The sequence below is a fragment of the Oncorhynchus kisutch genome, linkage group LG6 (genome assembly GCF_002021735.2).
Source record: "Oncorhynchus kisutch isolate 150728-3 linkage group LG6, Okis_V2, whole genome shotgun sequence".
Classification (NCBI taxonomy): domain Eukaryota; kingdom Metazoa; phylum Chordata; class Actinopteri; order Salmoniformes; family Salmonidae; genus Oncorhynchus; species Oncorhynchus kisutch.
The window spans coordinates 63,450,763-63,459,625 of NC_034179.2; positions in this window are offsets into that span (position 1 = coordinate 63,450,763).

An 8,863-nucleotide genomic window follows, 5' to 3' on the forward strand; every position below is an offset into this window, starting at 1 on the left:
ACCTACTCCCTTGGCACTCCTGTGTATGTGAGAGGATTTGACAGGTTTCAATTGTAATTGCTACATGTTGTTTTTCTGGGGACATTTGTATGGTTAAACAGTACAAATACGACCTACCCAGATTGATCAAGGTAGCGAGACACAAGTATAGGAACAAAGTGGAGGAGCAATTCAGCGGGTTGGATATGAGGCGTATGTGGCAGGGGCTTCAAACGAGCACGGTTTACAAAAAGAAAGCCAGTCATGTTGGGACACCAACGTCGCACTACCGGACGAGCTAAACACCTTTTTCTCACACTTTGAGCAAAACGACTCTGAGCTGCTGAGGAGAGCCCCTGAGGACAACGAAGGCTACGTGCTTACGGTGTCCACAAAGTCATTAAAATATGTTAACCCTCGCAAGACTGCCAGCACATACTGCATCCCTAGCCGCACCCACAGAGCATGCGCAGACCAGCTAGCCGTTGGGTTTCCTGCCATTTTTAATCTCTCTCTAGCTCGGGCCATTATCCCCACCTGCTTCAAGATGTCCACTATCCTCCCAGTGCCCAAGAAAGGGAAAGTAACTTAACTAAATGACTGCTGACCCGTAACACTCACTTCCGTCAATCATGAAGTGCTTCGAGAGGCTAGTCAAAGACTACATCACCTCCCTCCCCAACACACTCAACCCTCTCCAATTGGCCTACTGCCCGACAGATCCACGGATGATGCAATCACCATTGCACTGCACACTGTCCTCACCCTCCTGGACAAGAGGAATGCATACCATAGCGCTATCTAAGCTCAACACAATGCTCACAGCTCCGGGACTGAACTTCCTATGCAACTGGGTCCTGGACTTCTTGACGGGACGACCCTAGGTGTTAAAGGGGGACAAGATGACCTCCACACTGATCCTCAACACGAGGGCCCCACAAGGGTGCGTCCTCAGTCCCCTCCTGTACTCCCTGCATACCCACGACTGCGTGGCCTTACATAGTTCCGACTCCATCATCAAGTTCATTGACGACAGGACAGTAGTAGGGCTTATTACCAACAAAGATGAGACGGCCTACAGGCAGGAGGTTGCCAGGTGAACAATCTCTCCCTCAACGTCAGCAAAACAAAGGAGCTGATTGTGGACTTCAAGAGCAACCAGGCTGGGCACGTCCCCATCCTCATCAATGGGACACATGGTTAAACCGAACAGACTGGCCAATAGCTTCTACCCCTAGACCATCAGGCTGCTGAATAGCCACCAATAGTCAGCTACCTGCTCCCCCTGTCCCCCTCCTAGCCCTTGGAAGTAGGGGCTAAAATGTGCTCCCTTTTGGGTAGAAAAACACTGGGCTAGGGGTTGATTTGGAAGTCAGAATAGGGCCTACCTGGGGTGTGACAGCTGGATCAGGTCCAGCCTTTGTCTTCACACCATCCTGATGACCAGCAGAAGACCCATGTATCCCAGGCAACAAGGGAAAGGTCACTCGCTGGTCGTCAAGCCGATGACCAAGTGTGTTGGTCAACAGGTTAAAGAACCGGTCAGCATCTTGTGCTATCAGAAAGATGGAGCGAGAGATAAATTGAGAGTGGGAGGGAAAGAAAAATGGGAAGGAGAGAGAGAAAGAGGGGAGGGAGTGAAGGTAGAAAAATCAATACCAACTTTTCCAAGATGAATAGAAAGCACTACTGGCAGCTGTTTGTCTGTATATCTGCAATTTCAGTACAGCACCACCCTTAGCTGTGTCATAAAAACCCAGAAACATCTAGCTTTCAGTGATAAAGCATCTTCAACCTAGCTTCCTTTTCTCCTGAAAAGGACCCCGCAAGGGCCTTTCTTTAACGCCTGCTACGTTAGGTTAGTACAGTACTACTGGGTCTGGGTTGGCGCCCCCCCCCCCCCTTGGGTTGTGCCGTGGCGGAGATCTTTGTGGGCTATACTCAGCCTTGTCTCAGGATGGTAAGTTGGTGGTTGAAGATATCCCTCTAGTGGTGTGGGGGCTGTGCTTTGGCAAAGTGGGTGGGGTTATATCCTTCCTGTTTGGCCCTGTCCGGGGGTGTCCTCGGATGGGGCCACAGTGTCTCCTGACCCCTCCTGTCTCAGCCTCCAGTATTTATGCTGCAGTAGTTTATGTGTCGGGGGGCTGGGGTCAGTTTGTTATATCTGGAGTACTTCTCCTGTCCTATTCGGTGCCCTGTGTGAATCTAAGTGTGCGTTCTCTAATTCTCTCCTTCTCTCTTTCTTTCTCTCTCTCGGAGGACCTGAGCCCTAGGACCATGCCCCAGGACTACCTGACATGATGACTCCTTGCTGTCCCCAGTCCACCTGGCCATGCTGCTGTTCCAGTTTCAACTGACCTGAGCCCTAGGACCATGCCCCAGGACTACCTGACATGATGACTCCTTGCTGTCCCCAGTCTACCTGGCCATGCTGCTGCTCCAGTTTCAACTTCCACCTGACTGTGCTGCTGCTCTAGTTTCAACTGTTCTGCCTTATTATTATTCGACCATGCTGGTCATTTATGAACATTGAACATCTTGACCATGTTCTGTTATAATCTCCACCCGGCACAGCCAGAAGAGGACTGGCCACCCCACATAGCCTGGTTCCTCTCTAGGTTTCTTCCTAGGTATTGGCCTTTCTAGGGAGTTTTTCCTAGCCACCGTGCTTCTACACCTGCATTGCTTGCTGTTTGGGGTTTTAGGCTGGGTTTCTGTACAGCACTTTGAGATATCAGCTGATGTACGAAGGGCTATATAAATAAATTTGATTTGATTTGATTTGATTTACTAACCTGAGGGTATAGTAGTGGAGTGTTTGGGGGGAGAGGGAGTGGTCCCGGTAGGGTTCAAGACACAGTGCTGCTCTTCCATACGACTACCTCGGGCGTGACTCATCATGGTGAGGAATAACAAAGAGTTGATGTAGAAAGCTTAATTTCAATATGAACACATTACAGTAGATCAGGGCCCGTATTCATACAGTCTCTTTTTTTAAACATTTATTTTACGGTGGTAGATCAGCTTTAATATTGCAGATAGATTGTGGCTTCCGTCAATTGTCTGCATCATTTCCAAACCTCCATATATTTTTTGTATGTAAATATATACAGTACCAGTCAAAAGTTTGGACAAACCTAGGGTCTTTATTTATTTTTTACTATTTTCTACATTGTAGAATAAAAACTATGAAATAACACATATGGAATCATGTAGTAACCAAAAAAGTGTTAAAAAAAATATTTGAGATTTGAGATTCTTCAAAGTAGCCACCCTTTGCCTTGATGACAGCTTTGCACACTCTTGGCATTCTCTCAACCAGTTTCATGAGGTAGTAACCTGGAATGCATTTCAATTAACAGGTGTGCCTTGTTAAAAGTTAATTTGTGGAATTTCTTTCCTTCTTAATACGTTTGAACCAATCAGTTGTTGTGACAAGGTAGGATTGGTGTACAGAAGATAGCCCTATTTGGTAAAAGACCAAGTCAATATTATGGCAAGAACAGCTCAAATAAGCAAAGAGAAATGATAATCCATCATTACAGTACATCAGTCAATCCGGAAAATGTAAAGAATTGTGAATGTTTCTGTAAGTGCAGTCGCATAAAACATCAAGCACTATGATGAAACTGGCTGTCATGAGGACCGCCACATCCTATGGCGTTCTGCATTAGCATCGAACAGCTCCCGTGATATAAAACTTTTCAGGGAAGTTAGAAACAAATATACTCAGGCAGTTAGAAAAGCCCAGGCTAGCTTTTTCAAGCAGAAATTTGCTTCCTGCAACACAAACTCAAAACAGTTCTGGGACACCAAGAACACCTCCTCCCAGCTGCCCACTGCACTGAGAATAGGAAACTCTGTCACCACCGATAAATCCACTATAATTGAGAATTTCAATAAGCATTTTTCTACGGCTGGCCATGCTTTCCACCTGGCTATCCCTACCCCGGTCAACAGCACTGCACCCCCCACAGCAACTCGCCCAAGCCTTCCCCATTTCTCCTTCTCCCAAATCCAGTCAGCTGATGTTCTGAAAGAGCTGCAAAATCTGGACCCCTACAAATCAGCCCGGGCTAGACAATCTGGACCCTTTCTTTCTAAAAATGATCTGCCGAAATTGTTGCAACCCCTATTACTAGCCTGTTCAACCTCTCTTTCGTGTCGTCTGAGATTCCCAAAGATTGGAAAGCAGCTGCGGTCATCCCCTCTTCAAAGGGGGGGACACTCTTGACCCAAACTGCTACAGACCTACAGTGGGGAGAACAAATATTTGATACACTGCTGATTTTGCAGGTTTTCCTACTTACAAAGCATGAAGAGGCCTGTAATTTTTATCATAGGTACACTTCAACTGTGAGAGACGGAATCTAAAACAAAAATCCACTAAATCACATTGTATGATTTTTAAGTAATTAATTAGCATTTTATTGCATGCAATAAGTATTTGATTTACCTACCAACCAGCAAGAATTCCGTCTCTCACAGACCTGTTCGTTTTTCTTTAATTAAGAATCCCTCCTGTTCTCCACTCATTACCTGTATTAACTGCACCTGTTTGAACTCGTTACCTGTATAAAAGACACCTGTCCAAACACTCAATCAAACAGACTCCAACCTCTCCACAATGGCCAAGACCAGGGAGCTGTTTAAGGACATCAGGGATAAAATTGTAGACCTGCACAAGGCTGGGATGGGCTACAGGACAATAGGCAAGCAGCTTGGTGAGAAGGCAACAACTGTTGGTGTAATTATTAGAAAATGGAAGAAGTTCAAGATGACGGTCAATCACCCTCGGTCTAGGGCTCCATGCAAGATCTCACCTCGTGGGGCATCAATGATCATGAGGAAGGTGAGGGATCAGCCCAGAACCACACGACAGGACCTGGTCAATGACCTGAAGAGAGCTGGGACCACAGACTCAAAGAAAACCATTAGTAACACACTATGCCATCATGGATTAAAATCCTGCAGCGCACTCAAGGTCCCCCTGCTCAAGCCAGCACATGTCCAGGCCCGTCTGAAGTTTGCCAATGACCATCTGGATGATTCAGAGGAGGAATGGTATAAGGTCATGTGGTCTGATGAGACAAAAATAGAGCTTTTTGGTCTAAACTCCACTCGCTGTGTTTGGAGGAAGAAGAAGGATGAGTATAACACCAAGAACAGCATCCCAACCGTGAAGCATGGAGGTGGAAACATCATTCTTTGGGGATGCTTTTCTGCAAAGGGGACAGGACGACTGCACCGTATTGAGGGGAGGATGGATGGGGCCATGTATCGCGAGATCTTGGCCAACAACCTCCTTCCCTCAGTAAGAGCATTGAAGATGGGTCGTGGCTGGGTCTTACAGCATGACAACGACCCGAAACACACAGCCAGAGCAGCTAAGGAGTGGCTCCGTAAGAAGCATCTCAAGGTCCTGGAGTGGCCTAGCCAGTCTCCAGACCTGAACCCAGTTGAAAATCTTTGTAGGGAGCTGAAAGTCCGTATTGCCCAGCGACAGCCATGAAACCTGAATGATCTGGAGAAGGTCTGTATGGAGGAGTGGGCCAAAATCCCTGCTGCAGTGTGTGTAAACCTGGTCAAGAACTACAGGAAACGTATGATCTCTGTAATTGCAAACAAAGGTTTCTGTACCAAATATTAAGTTCTGCTTTTCTGATGTATCAAATACTTATGTCATGCAATACAATGCAAATTAGTTACTTAAAAATCATACAATATGATTTTCTGGATTTTTGTTTTAGATTCCGTCTCTCACAGTTGAAGTGTACCTATGATAAACATTACAGACCTCTACATGCTTTGTAAGTAGGAAACACTGCCGATTTTGCAGGTTATCAAATACTTGTTATCCCCACTGCATATCTATCCTACACTGCCTTTCTTCGAAAGTCTTCGAAAGCCAAGTCAACAAACAGATTACCGACCATTTCGAATCCCACAGCACCTCCGCTATGCAATCTAGTTTCAGAGCTGGTCATGGGTGCACCTCAGCCACGCTCAAGGTCCTAAACGATATCTTAACCGCCATCGATAAGAAACAATACTGTGCAGCTGTATTCATTGACCTGGCCAAGGCTTTCGACTCTGTCAATCACCACATCCTCATCGGCAGACTCGTTAGCCTTGGTTTCTCAAATGATTGCTTCGCCTGGTTCACCAACTACTTCTCTGATAGAGTTCAGTGTGTCAAATCGGAGGGCCTGTTGTCCGGGCTTCTGGCAGTCTCTATGGGGGTGCCACAGGGTTCAATTCTTGGGCCGACTCTTCTCCATATACATTCAATGATGTCGCTCTTGCTGCTGGTGAGTCTCTGATCCACCACTACGCAGACGACACCATTCTGTATACTTCTGGCCCTTCTTTGGACACTGTGTTAACAACCCTCCAGACGAGCTTCAATGCAACAACTCTCCTTCCGTGGCCTCCAACTGCTCTTAAATAGAAGTAAAACTAAATGCATGCTCTTCAACCGATCGCTGCCTACACCTGCTTGCCCGTCCAGCATCACTACTCTGGACGGTTCTGACTTAGAGTATGTGGACAACTACAAATACCTAGGTGTCTGGTTAGACTGTAAACTCTCCTTCCAGACTCACATCAAACATCTTCAATTCAAAGTTAAAGATAGAATTGGCTTCCTATTTTGCAACAAAGCATCCTTCACTCATGCTGCCAAATATACCCTCGTAAAACTGAACATCCTACCAATCCTCAACTTCGGCAATGTAATTTACAAAATAGCCTCCAATACCCTACTCAATAAATTGGATGCAGTCTATCACAGTGCCATCAGTTTTGTCACCAAAGCCCCATATACTACCCACCACTGCGACCTGTACGCTCTAGTTGGCTGGCCCTCGCTTCATACTCGTCACCACCCACTGGCTCCAGGTCATCTACAAGACCCTGCTAGGTAAAGTCCCCCCTTTTCTCAGCCCGCTGGTCACCATAGCAGCACCCACCTGTAGCACGCACTCCAGCAGGTATATCTCTCTGGTCACCCCCAAAACCAAATCTTCCTTTGGCCACCTCTCCTTCCAGTTCTTTGCTGCCAATGACTGGAACAAACTACAAAAATCTCTGAAACTGGAAACCTGTCCCTCACTAGCTTTAAGCACCAGCTGTCAGAGCAGCTGACAGATTACTGCACCTGTACATAGCTCATCTATAATTTACCCCAAACAACTACCTCTTCCCCTACTGTATTTATTTATTTTGCTCCTTTGCACCCCATTATTTCTATTTCTACTTTGCACATTCTTCCACTGCAAATCTACCATTCCAGTGTTTTACTTGCTAAATTGTATTTACTTCGCCACCATGGCCTTTTTTGCCTTAATCTCACTTCATTTGCTCACATTGTATATAGACTAATTTTTCTACTGTATTATTGACTGTTTGTTTTACTCCATGTGTAACTCTGTGTTGTTGTATGTGTCGAACTGCTTTGCTTTATCTTGACCAGGTCGCAATTGTAAATGAGAACTTGTTCTCAACTTGCTTACCTGGTTAAATAAAGGTGAAATAAAATTAAAAAATGAAAGGAAGACCCAGAGTTACTGGAACTGTATGTAAAATAACTATATTAAAAAATATATATTTTCCTTTATTATTCCTCCCCTAATTGGAGTTATCTAATGGACAACAACTCTCAACTTCCAACGTATACTGTACATACTATATACATTTCATATAGTCTCTTATAATAGGAGTGCTGATCTAGGATCCGTTTTGTCTTTTAGATCTTTATGAATAAGATTATGTGTACTGGGGGGACCTGATTCTAGATCAGCATTCGTTCACTTTATAAATACAGGACCTGAGCCATACAGTCCACACCGTATGTATTTGGACAGTGAAGCTAAAACATTTTATTTGGCTCTATACTCCAGCATTTTATATTTGTGATCAAGTGTTTCAAATGAGGAAACAGTACATAATGTCTCCTTTAATTTGAGGCTATTTTCATTCATATCTGTTTTACAGTTTATAAATTAAAGCACTTTCTATCTAGTCCACCAATGTGAAGAAGTCAGCTTCTATCTTAAATAGTATTTGAACCCAGGCAGGTAGCTAGTGACACAACAGAGAATGACAGACACTATGACATACCAGCAGGATACTGTTTCCTCCAATCTGTGTCTCCACTTCAGCAGCTGTCATCATCCAGAAAGACCAGAGCCAAATCACAAGTCAAGTCAACTACTTCAGGTGAGAGAACACACCACGTAGGACTCAATATCTCTTACAGTAGTAATAGGAAATTCCAAATGGATTAGAAAAAGTAGGATTTTCAAATAATAGTTTGCGAGGTTTGATGTTGCCAGTACCAGTGCATAAGAAGCAGGTTGTGACTAGAGGGGATGCTTTTAAAGGATCACATAAGCCCTTAAGTATTAACCCCTCCCCATTAAGTGCTCCAGCCACCCTCCATCTCTCTTCAATATCACCATCTGTGATCACAGATAAAATATATCATTCTCTAGACAGGATGATCTTTTTGCTGTTGGTAACATTCAGCTGACGTTGACATCATTAAAACCATATCCACGTATGCATGTTGTTTGTGTTTTGTCGAGCCCACATCCTCATCAAGTGAAGGGTTGGCATGCAGGGCGACAGGTCAGAGGTCAGGGTTAGATCGTCTGTACAGAAGCTGACTGCAGGTCACAGACTTGTCTGGTCTTCAGTGTCATACTAAATTATCTTAACCAATAATTCCAGTCATTATTAAATAACATACACCGTATTTGAGTCCCACCTTGAACGAAACATTACTTTTACTGTTTAATGAAGCCTTTATAAGCCTGCATAGATGCTTCACTCAGAACCAGATACTGGTGTCATTTCAGCCATTGACAAAGAACATACAGTA